The sequence below is a fragment of the Xenopus laevis genome, chromosome 1L (assembly GCF_017654675.1).
Source record: "Xenopus laevis strain J_2021 chromosome 1L, Xenopus_laevis_v10.1, whole genome shotgun sequence".
In the NCBI taxonomy this organism is placed as follows: domain Eukaryota; kingdom Metazoa; phylum Chordata; class Amphibia; order Anura; family Pipidae; genus Xenopus; species Xenopus laevis.
In genome coordinates, this window is record NC_054371.1 from 175,935,003 (window position 1) to 175,946,868 (window position 11,866).

Here is an 11,866-nt window from a genome sequence, read left to right on the forward strand (position 1 = left end):
ATTCCTCATTTGTGTAGACAGATGAAAAATATGAGTTCAGAATCTGCGCTTTTATTTTGTTTTCATCAACCAGCTGACCCCCCTCTGATAGTAAGGGTCCCACCCCTTCCTGCTTCATTTGTTTACTATTAACATATTTAAAAAATAATTTTGGATTTTTTTACTGCTTGCTGCAATATCCTTTTCTATAGCAATTTTATCTTGCCTTATAGCTTATTGCATGATTTATTGGCCTCCTTGTACCTTATAAATGTTGCGGCTGTACCAGCTAACTTGAAAGCCTTAAAAGCACGTCTTTTCTTACCCACCTCAACACCAATGCTTCTATTGAACCAAAAAGGTTTTGCTTTGCAACGACGTTCCTTGCTTACAAGTGGAATATACTGACAAGTATATTTATTAAGCAGCATTTTAAAGACTTCCCATTTTTGTTCTGTGTTTAACCCTGTGAAAAGCATTTCCCACTTATGCCCATATACTGTCAAAGTTTGCACGTCTGAAATTTAGTGTTTTAGTTACTCCCTTATAGAATTGCTTCTGCAACAGAATCTCAAAGGAGACCATGTTATGATCACTATTCCCTAAATGCTCACCCACACAAATGTTAGAGATGAGTTCAGTATTGTTAGTTATTACAAAGTCCAAAAGAGTTATTCCTAGTAGGTTCTTGAACGAGCTAGAATAAAAAGTTGTCATTCAGCATATTTACAAACCTACTAGCTTTTTCTGTCTTAGCAACCCCATTACCCCAGTCAATGTCTGGATAATTGAAGTCACCCATAGCAACAACTTGACCCAGCTGTGAAGCAGCTTGTATCTGCAAGAGTAGCTGGGCTTCATACTCGACACTTATACGAGGTGGTTTATAGCATACACCAATGATAATTCTTTTTGTTACCTTTTGCCCAGTCAAAATCTCTACCCAGAGTGATTCTACACCCTCACCAGTGCCAGCTATTGTTATTTCTTTAGCGCATGGCTTTAATTCAGGCTTTACATACAAACACACTCCTCCACCCTTTTTAATCCCTCTGTCCCTCCTAAAAAGGGTGTAACCATTTAAATTCACAATCCAGTCACGTTTCATCCCACCAGGTCTCAGTGATACCAATTATATCATAATTTTAAGAGCATGCAATTAATTTCAGGTCTCCCATTTTACCTGACAAACTCCGTGCATTTGCCAGCATACAGCGGAGGTTACTACTTTTCCTTTTGAAATTTGCATTACTTAGTGAAGAATTATATGTTAAGTTAGTATTATTCTGTTTTCCTTGTAACAGAGGGACCTCCTTAGCTGGTAAACTGTATGCCCCCCTCACTCCTCCCCCATGACCCCTTACTTACCCCACTGCCCCGTCTACCCTAGCTTCCCCATAATTCTTTATCTCACCCACCCCCCCCTTGCCTAGTTTAAACACTCCTCCAACCTCTTAGCCATTCTTTCCCCTAGCACCGCGGACCCCCTTCCATTGAGGTGCAAACCATCACGACTGTATAGGTTGTACCCCAATGAAAAATCAGCCCAGTGCTCTAGGAACCCAAACCCTTCCTTCCTGCACCAAGACTTGAGCCACGCATTTAGCTACCTAAACTCCCGCTGTTTTCCTAAACTTGCACGTGGCACAGGCAAAATTTCAGAAAAGATGACATTGGAAGACCTTTCCTTGATCTTAGAGCTTAGATCCCTGAAATCATTCTTTAAGGTCTTCCATCTACCATTTATTTTGTCATTAGTACCGATATGCACTAAGACAGCTGGGTCATGCCCAGCCCCACCCAATAATTTGTCTATCCGATCAACCACATGCCGAACCCTGGCACCAGGTAGACAGCAAACTGTTCGGTTGTAGCGATCTGGACGACAAATTACCCTATCCACTTTCCTAATAATTGAGTCGCACAAAAGAGAAAAAGATTAACCCTTAAAGTTGCACCACCCCATCTTTAAATCCGAGGACTCAAGGAACAATAAAACTTAACTTTTAATAAATAAATTAAAACCGTAAGTCCAGAGGAGCGTTTAAAATAAGGTTAGGGACAGGGAGGCAAAGAACCCGAATTCATATGGGCAAAAAAGTACACAGCATACAGTGGGTGTTTGGGATGTCAAAGAGTAACCCACGAGCCTACAAATGTAAATACTGGTAAGTCACATACAATCATTTAACAGCCATAAGTCGGGGTAAACCTTGTATGATGGCTTTTAGGCCTTAAAATATCCACCACCCCTTCACCCTCAAGCACACCCTCCCATAGCCAAAGAGAGAGAAGCCAGTGTATTATGGCTGTATGTCGATTAACCCTGAATTAAATCAGGTAAATGAAATACATAAACTGCCAACCCTGGCATGCGAGTGCTGGTAGGCAGCAGAGTTCAGTTAATAAGCCATAGACTGAGATAGGGATTAACACAAAGCGCAATCAGGTCTGGTGCACCACCCCTTCACCCTCAAGCGCCCCCTCCCCTTTTCCAAAGTAAGCAACCAAAGTAGCCTTATTCAATTAGTTTTAGATTTAAATGGAGGTAAAGATTCTATCCCAGCCACAAAATCACCGTCGAGAACCCATCCCTTCACCCACAGAGCTTCCCACCCGTTTCTGCTGTGAAGCGGTAGCCCAAAGATAAACAACCAAAGTAGCCGTATTCAATTAGTTTTAGATTTAAATGGAGGTTAAGATTCTATCCCAGCCACAAAATCACAGTCGAGAACCCACCCCTTCACCCACAGAGCTTCCCACCAGTTTCTGCTGTGAAGCGGTAGCCCAAAGATTCTTTGTAGATTCAGCCCCCCTGCCTAACAATTCTAAAATGCGCCTGACGCGCGTTTCACCTGCATATCACAGGCTTTGTCAAAGGCATCTCGCTGCTGCCGGTTCACCCCTCTAAATAGACACACAAACAGCCGTTAGTATTCAAACCGGCCAATGACGTGATGACACGTCAGAAAGGGGCGGGTCCAAAGTGTCAGAAATTCAGTACATACTCAGCAATAGATTCTGCAGTTATCCAAAACTACCTGTAATACCCTTCTCATATTAAGTGAGCGATCGCGTTACCACATCTCCTTACTTGGTGCGGCTGTCAAAATTAGCATGTCATCAGCGCCGCTTAGTAGTTATAATGCTTGATCAAATTGTCACAGTTCCTTGCACCATACAATCAAGGATAGGTGCGGTGATTAGTTTAACCAAGATTGATAATGCTGAGTGATATATAAGACATATGGAACCCCCCTTATTCAAAAATAAAATTAAATAGTGTCTAATCTTTAACAAGTTAGCCGCTTGTCTGGTGAACCTTATATAGACGTATGTGTAGATGTAATCCTAAAAAGATATTGGAAAATAAGCAGTTCGAAACAAAGTTATAGATTAGACCAGAAACTAGGTATCCCTTCAGATACTTTGAATAGCTAATGCCAGCAGTCATAGTAAGTACTGCAACATTGTAGCCATATCAGATAGGGCTGATTGACACAAAGGAATAGTTGATACTTTATATCACCCCATCGCAAATAGGGTAGGATTATTACACTAAGGAATTGGTTGTATATAATTCTCTTTTCCCTAGGGAAATAGCAAATCAGATGAAAATATTCATCGTGATGCTTTCATTGAGCCCCATTGGACCCAATGCATTCATTCTAAAAATCCATTCGCTTTCCTTAGATAATAGTGCCGTCTCAATATCGCCTCCTCTAATCCCAAGAGAAACTCTCTGGAGACCCATAACTCTAAGATTTTTACTGGAGTTATTATGGCATTCCAGGAAGTGGCGGCTAACCGGTGGCAATTTCCTATGACACTTTAGCCAATCTGGTGCATTTTCAATGCTAGCCACATGTTCCAAAATGTGTTTTTTGAAAGGCCTATTGGTTTTGCCGATATAGATCTTGTTACATGGGCAGATTAACATGTAGATAACATTCTCCGTAGTACAGGTAAATGTCTGTGTGATCCTCGATATCTTGCCAAACCTATCAGTCACCATATTCTAATATTCTGTAGGATGTGCCAATGTTTCTGTAATATATTATCAATGGTGGACCATTGTTTACAGTAAGTACTGATAAAACGGACAGGCTGGTCCACATTAGTTGTTGATCTTTTACGACTCTCAAGTAGAGAATTTCTGGGAGTTTTTATGGCTCTAGAGCAGTGATCCCCAACCAGTAGCTCGTGAGCAACATGTTGCTCTCCAGCCCCTTGGATGTTGCTCCCAGTGGCCTCAAAGCAGGTACTAATTATTGAGTTCCTAGCTTGGAGGCAAGTTTTGGTTGTATAAAAACCAGATGTACTGCCAAACAGAGTCTCAATGTAGGGTGACAATCCACATAGGGGCTACTAAATGGCCAATCACACCACTTATTTGGCACCCCAAGAACATTTTTCATGCTAGTGTTGCTCCCCAACTCCTTTTACTTCTGAATGTTGCTCACGGGTTCAAAAGGTTGGGGATCCCTGCTCTAGAGTATGCCCTTCTGATGACTGATGAGGAATAACCCCTTTCTTTTAAGCGCTTAGTCAATTCAGATGCCCTTAGTTTAAAGTTTGATATATCTGAGCAGTTACGTCTAAGAACTCACCAACAGGAATACCCCTTTTAGTGGAAATTGGGTGATGGCTATCAAAGTGTAGAATTGAATTAGTCGCAGTAGCTTTGCGGAATAGATCTGTATTGATAGTTCCATCTTCATGGATATTCAATGTTATGTCCAGAAAATCCAAACTTCTGTCACTAATTGTATGGGTAAGTCTGATATTCAAATTATTACAGTTAAGGAGATTCAAAAATTCAGTTAGGGTTGTTGTGTCACCCGTCCACAGAAATACCAAATCATCTATGTAGCGGAACCAGTGTGTTATATGTTGGATATATGGGGCCATTTGATCATCGAATACACAGTTTGCCTCCCACCAACCCATGAACAAGTTTGCATATGTCGGTGCGAAGGCAGCACCCATTAGAGATGTCGCGAACTGTTCGCCGGCGAACTTGTTCGCGCGAACATCGGGTGTTCGCGCTCGCCGGAAGTTCGCGAACGTCGCGCGACGTTCGCCATTTTGGGTTCGCCATTGTTGGCGCTTTTTTTTGCCCTCTCACCCCAGACCAGCAGGTACATGCCAGCCAATCAGGAAGCTCTCCCCTGGACCACTCCCCTTCCCTATAAAAACCGAAGCCCTGCAGCGTTTTTTCACTCTGCCTGTGTGTGCTGAAGAGATAGTGTAGGGAGAGAGCTGCTGCCTGTTAGTGATTTCAGGGACAGTTGAAAGTTTGCTGGCTAGTAATCGTTTTGATACTGCTCTGTTATTGGAGGGACAGAAGTCTGCAGGGGTTTGAGGGACATTTAAGCTTAGGTAGCTTTGCTGGCTAGTAATCTACCTTCTACTGCAGTGCTCTGTATGTAGCTGCAGTGGGCAGCTGTCCTGCTTCTGATCTCATCTGCTGACTGCTGCAATAACAGTAGTCCTTGTAAGGACTGCTTTTATTTATTTTTTTGTTGTTTTACTACTACTACTACTACTACTATAAGAGCCCAGTGCTATTAGTCTAGCAGTGTTGGGGAGTGGGACTGGTGTGCTAATCTGCTGCTCCTAGTAGTTCAGCAGCACCAACTTTAATTTTTTTTTTAATATTCATTTTTTTTTATTTTACTTTTTTTTATTTTACTACCGCTGTAGTAGTGTATAAGTTGACCTTTTAGGCATTATTTGCCCTGTAGGCATTATTTGCACACTGTTTTCTTCAACCCGCCATCTAGCTGTGTGACCTTGTTCACATTCTGTCTAAATATCCATAATATTACCGTCTCCAGAAAAACCACTTGAGTTACTTTTTTTCAAGCAGCATTCATATATTTTACGTAATCCGTATCCACCGCTGTAGTAGTGTATACGTTGACCTTGTAGGCATTATTTGCACACTGTTTTCTTCAACCCGCCATCTAGCTGTGTGACCTTGTTCACATTCTGTCTAAATATCCATAATATTACCGTCTCCAGAAAAAACACCGGAGTGACTTTTTTCAAGCAGCCATAATATATTTTACGTAATCCGTATCCACCGCTGTAGTAGTGTATACGTTGACCTTGTAGGCATTATTTGCACACTGTTTTCTTCAACCCGCCATCTAGCTGTGTGACCTTGTTCACATTTTGTCTAAATATTGATAATATTATCGTCTCTAGAAAAACCACTTGAGTTACTTTTTTTCAAGCAGCATTCATATATTTTACGTAATCCGTATCCACCGCTGTAGTAGTGTATACGTTGACCTTGTAGGCATTGTTTGCCCAGTTTTTTTGGCCGCAGCCACTGAAGCACAGAGGCCAGAAAAAATATGCCATATAAATGCTGAAAATAGTCATTTTTTGCCATACGTTGACTCAACGTATATGGCAAAAAATGACTATTTTCAGCATTTATATGGCATATTTTTTCTGGCAACTGTGCTTCAGTGGCTGCAACCAAAAAACTGGGCAAACAATGTCTACAAGGTCAACGTATGGCGAAAAATGACTATTTTCAGCATTTATATGGCATATTTTTTCTGGCAACTGTGCTTCAGTGGCTGCAACCAAAAAAACTGGGCAAACAATGTCTACAAGGTCAACGTATGGCGAAAAATGACTATTTTCAGCATTTATATGGCATATTTTTTATGGCAACTGTGCTTCAGTGGCTGCGTCCAAAAAAACTGGGCAAACAATGCCTACAAGGTCAACGTATGGCAGTTGTTTAAAGAGAACAGTAGATTACTAGCCAGCAAAGCTACCTAAGCTAAAATGTCCCTCAAATCCCTGCAGACTTCTGTCCCTCCAATACAGAGCAGTATCAAGCAGATTACTAGCCAGCAAACTTACTATCATCTGTCCCTGAAATCACTAACAGCTCTCCCCCTACACTATCTCTTCCAAGCACACACAGGCAGATTTTTCAGATACATTTTTGCCCTTGATCCCCCTCTGGCATGCCACTGTCCAGGTCGTTGCACCCTTTAAACAACTTTAAAATCATTTTTCTGGCCAGAAATGTCTTTTCTAGATGTTAAAGTTCGCCTTCCCATTGAAGTCTATGGGGTTCGCGAACCGTTCGCGAACCGCTCGCGTTTTTGCGCAAGTTCGCGAATATGTTCGCGAACTTTTTTTCCGACGTTCGCTACATCCCTAGCACCCATTGCAACACCCCTAATCTGTAAATAAAATTTCTCATGAAATATAAAGAAATTATGATTCAGACAAAAATCAGTAAGGTCTGCCAAAAAATCTCTGTACTGGCCACCCCAATCACTTTCTGTCTCCATAAAGTAACGGATGGCTTGAATCCCCTGTCTGTGTGAAATAGACGAGTAAAGTGTTTCAACATCACAACCCACCAGGAGAGTCCCTTTCTCTACTCTTACTTCTGAGAGTTTATTGAGTAGATCTCCGGTATCTCGGATGTATGATGGTAATGTAACAACAAATTGTCGTAGCTTGATATCTATATACTGACTCGCTTTTTCACAGAGATTACCATTACCAGAGACGATTGGACGACCAGGTGGTTTCTGTATATTTTTGTGTACTTTCGGCAGCATGTAGAAGGTTGGGGTAACAGAAGTTGCATTGTGTAGTGCTTTGCACTCATTCTTCGTGATTAACCCAGTTTGGTAACCATCATTAATGAGATCATTATACAGTGATCTAAATTTCACAGAAGGATCTGAGGGAAGTTTCCTGTAACAAGATGTGTCATTAAGTTGCTTAAGGGCCTCTGTAAGGTACATAACCCTGGGCCATATAACAATATTCCCTCCTTTATCTGAAGGTTTAATGATAACATCCTCCCAAGAGGCAATCTGTTGTAACGCTAGCCTTTCAGCCTTATTCAAATTATCACTGTTGTTAACAGGCATGTGCATGAATTCCCTCATCACTAGTTCCCCAAACGTAGTTACAGCAGAACTGGTATTCTTGGGGGGCATAAATCTGCTTTTAGGTTTAAATGTTTGTATTGTTTCTGTTTGCTCTAATAACAGATCTTGTAGATCGTTAATTGCCTGATCTAGTGTTATCTGTTCCTGAGTGGGGGTTACAGACGAATAGGCTAGATCATATGGATTGTGTGAGTCACCAACGGCCATTAGACGATTGACTAGATCCTGTCCAACAGAGTCACTATCCCTGTGGAAGTGTTTCTTCAACAGAAGTTTGCGGCAAAATAGAAAGAGGTCTTTATATAGGGAGAAGATATTAATATCGTACGTGGGAGAGAAGGATAAACCCTTTGTCAGTACTTTATTCTGAATTGGGGTAAGGGTATGGTCACTGAGATTAATAATATTCAGTATCTCTGACTCCTTCTCCTCCTGTACTGGCCCCGTTCCCAATGATTCTGCCGGCGATACGCCCATTTCTCTTGATCTCTTAATTCTCTTCCCCCCTCTTCTGACCCTCTTCTGTGACTTGCCCCTAAAAAGGAAGGATCAGCTGTTTGTGTTTGGCCTCCATTGGTCACATTCTCATCTCCCGATCGTTCTGACCTTGAATAGTCACTATTTGACATATTCCTACTCGTGCCCTTTCGACCCCATTTGTAAATTGTCCCAATTGAGTAGTCAGTGGTATCTCTAATATAGTTCTGTCTTTTCCTATCTATTATTTCTTGGGCTACACGGTCTATTTCCGAATTGATCCTGGACATACGTGTAATATAGAGTTCATTCTGAGAAAATTCGGATAGCTGTTTCTCTATATCATTTATTTTAGTCGTTAACTCAGATACAACACATTTTTCATGTTCACAAGCTAAATTCAGTAATTGCATCGAACATTTGTGGAGTACCTCTTCCCACTAATAATTGAGTCCCCTACAACCACAATCTGCTTAGGCCGGACTCTACTCTCCTCCCCACCACTATTAGAGAAACTGCTCTCCCGGCTGTTAGAGAGATCAGCCCCATCTAGAATTGCCAATCCAGAGTTCATACTCCCATCATCTTCACACAATCTGGCAAATTTGTTGCGATGTATAATCTCAGGATCAGCCTCCATTTTCCTTTTGCCCACCTTAGATTTTCTAACTGTCACCCAGCTAGCTGCCTCAATATCCTGCTGCTGTTCTGTTCCCCCCAAACTATCTGACCCCGCTAGGTCCTGCTCAGTGAGCAAAAGACTCCTTTCAAGATTGTCAATCGACCGCAATGTTGCAATTTGTTGCTCTAGTGCTCTAACGTGAGCCTCCAAAGTGGCAATTTGCTCACAACCACAGAGGTAAGCATTTTGGATCTCTTGTTCCAAATCTGCATACATATGGCAGACTGTGCACTGAGTCAGACCTTCAATCTTGCTAGCACTCATTATCCCAGTTACAGATCAAAACAGGAAAAAATAAATATATAAAAATTATGGTTTAGAACAAACTTTTGACCTAGTTTGAACCTCCTTTAGTTTTCAACTCCGGTGTTTATAACTCCACTTACAGATCCCCCACTTAACTCCGGTGTTTATAACTCCACTTACAGATCCCCCACTTAACTCCGGTGTTTATAACTCCACTTACAGATCCCCCACTTAACTCCGGTGTTTATAACTCCACTTACAGATCCCCCACTTAACTCCGGTGTTTATAACTCCACTTACAGATCCCCCACTTAACTCCGGTGTTTATAACTCCCCTTACAGATCCCCCAACGAGCAAACACTTAAGAGAAGCTAACACTAGAGCAAGCTCCACTGGAGTGCCAGGGGTTCTATTTATACAGTCTGTTCAGGTGCAACTAATCAAACCCCACCCCCTCAAACGGAGGGAAAACTGCAAAGTAAAGCAGGTTGTGACAAACTTGCTGTAAGCACACTAGCACACCAAACTTTGCTGTTTAGCACCCAAGACAGAAAAAAAAACCTTTAAAAAATAAAACCACAGTAGTTAAATATAAACCTTAATATAAAATAGCAGTTAATAAATACTTATCCTTTTCAGATGATTTGTTTGCTTTAAGTTGCTTTATTCCAGTCAGCAGACTGATTCAAACAGACTCACTGGAGTGCCTGGGGTTCTATTTATACAGTCTGTTCAGGTGCAACTAATCAAACCCCACCCCTCAAACGGAGGGAAAACTGCAAAGTAAAGCAGGTTGTGACAAACTTGCTGTAAGCACACTAGCACACCAAACTTTGCTGTTTAGCACCCAAGACAGAAAAAAAAACCTTTTAAAAATAAAACCACAGTAGTTAAATATAAACCTTACTATAAAATAGCAGTTAATAAATACTTATCCATTCCAACAGAAATGAATAGCAAGTGATGTAATTTTACTTTTACTCTTTGAAAAATCTGCTGCTATGGGTGTAAACTATTACAATTTGATGCTAAAGTCAGCAACTTGAAAGGTCAAGTGCAATTAATAATTTTCATAAACATATAATTAATAATTAGCAACAATAAATGTGGTCACCAACTTTTTTTAACCTTTCTACTACCTATGTTTCCTTTGGTAAAGGGGTATTTTGTATTTATATGGAAAGTGATTATAGACCTCTCTTCCAGTTTTGCTCCAGGTTGTCTAGGTTAGTCAGATTTTACACATGTACTTTGATTTTCAAAAAAGTCTGCAGCAGCGTAGCAACCCCATGCCAGGCCCCTCTCGCAAATAATCTTAGTAGGGGCCTGGCGCAGACTGCAGCCTTCTGAGCACCCTACCTGCTCGAGCGCATGCATGCCTGCCATCGCAGGAAGCAGGTGCACAATTTTTCATTGATATGAGCAGACCCCATGGTTCGGGACCCCCTTTTTCTTCAGGCTCCCCGTGATTGCAGGGTCTGCTTCCTCTGTAGTTAAGCCAGTAACAGCATGGGTGTCGGCAGAATATTTTCTATGGTGAGGCAAGTAGGCCAATATTACATTCCACTAAAGATGAACCTTCATGACAGAAAATGACCTTAGTAAGACTTGCCTTAGGGTGGGAAGTATAAAAAACATTTGTGGTGTTGGTAATTAAATTAACAAACAATTTCTCGGAACTAGCTGGAGAAGTAAGGGTGGGGCAACTGCCCCTCTGGCTCCCTTCTGCGGATACCCATGACTATGAGTAATTATCAGTAGCAGCAACCAATGACTTGCATGTAAAATTAAAGGAGAAAATTGAATTTGAGAACTGTCAATAAAAAAGTTCTCTCTCTCTCTCTTTACAAACGTTATATTTCTTTAAACCTGTTTGGAAGGAGGACTAGTTTACCATATATATTTATACTATATATAGTCCATGGTGTACACTTAAAAATGATTGCCTGGGTGCCAGTGAGAATGGAGACTATAGTAACTTAGGCAGTGCACTCACCAAACAAAAAAAAACACTTATTGATTTATTGAAGATCCATTACAAAATCCAATGTTTCAGTAAGTCTACTTATTCAATAAATGGTGTAATTAGATAAGGGGATAATTAAATAGATCTATATCTATTTTTAAACCTATTAAACTAGTTGGGAGAAGTAGGAGTTTACTTTCAAGGATCTGCACACCTTTAATCTTGCGTACCTCTTTTGAGAAGCTCTTTATTCTGATCACCCCATTTAATTTTGAAATCTGTCATGGGGCTAGACATATTGTCAGTTTCCCAGCTGCCCCCAGTCATGTGACTTGTGCTCTGATAAACTTCAGTCACTCTTTACTGCTGTACTGCAAGTCGGAGTGATATCACCCCCTCCCTTTCCCCCCAGCAGCCTAACAAAAGAACAACAGGAAGGTAACCATAGAACAGCTCCCTTACACAAGATAACAGCTGCCTGGTAGATCTTAAGGTGGCAATAGACACACAGATCGGATCGTACGAATCGAGGATTCGTACGATTTTCGGATCGTGTGTGGCGTGTGCCGACA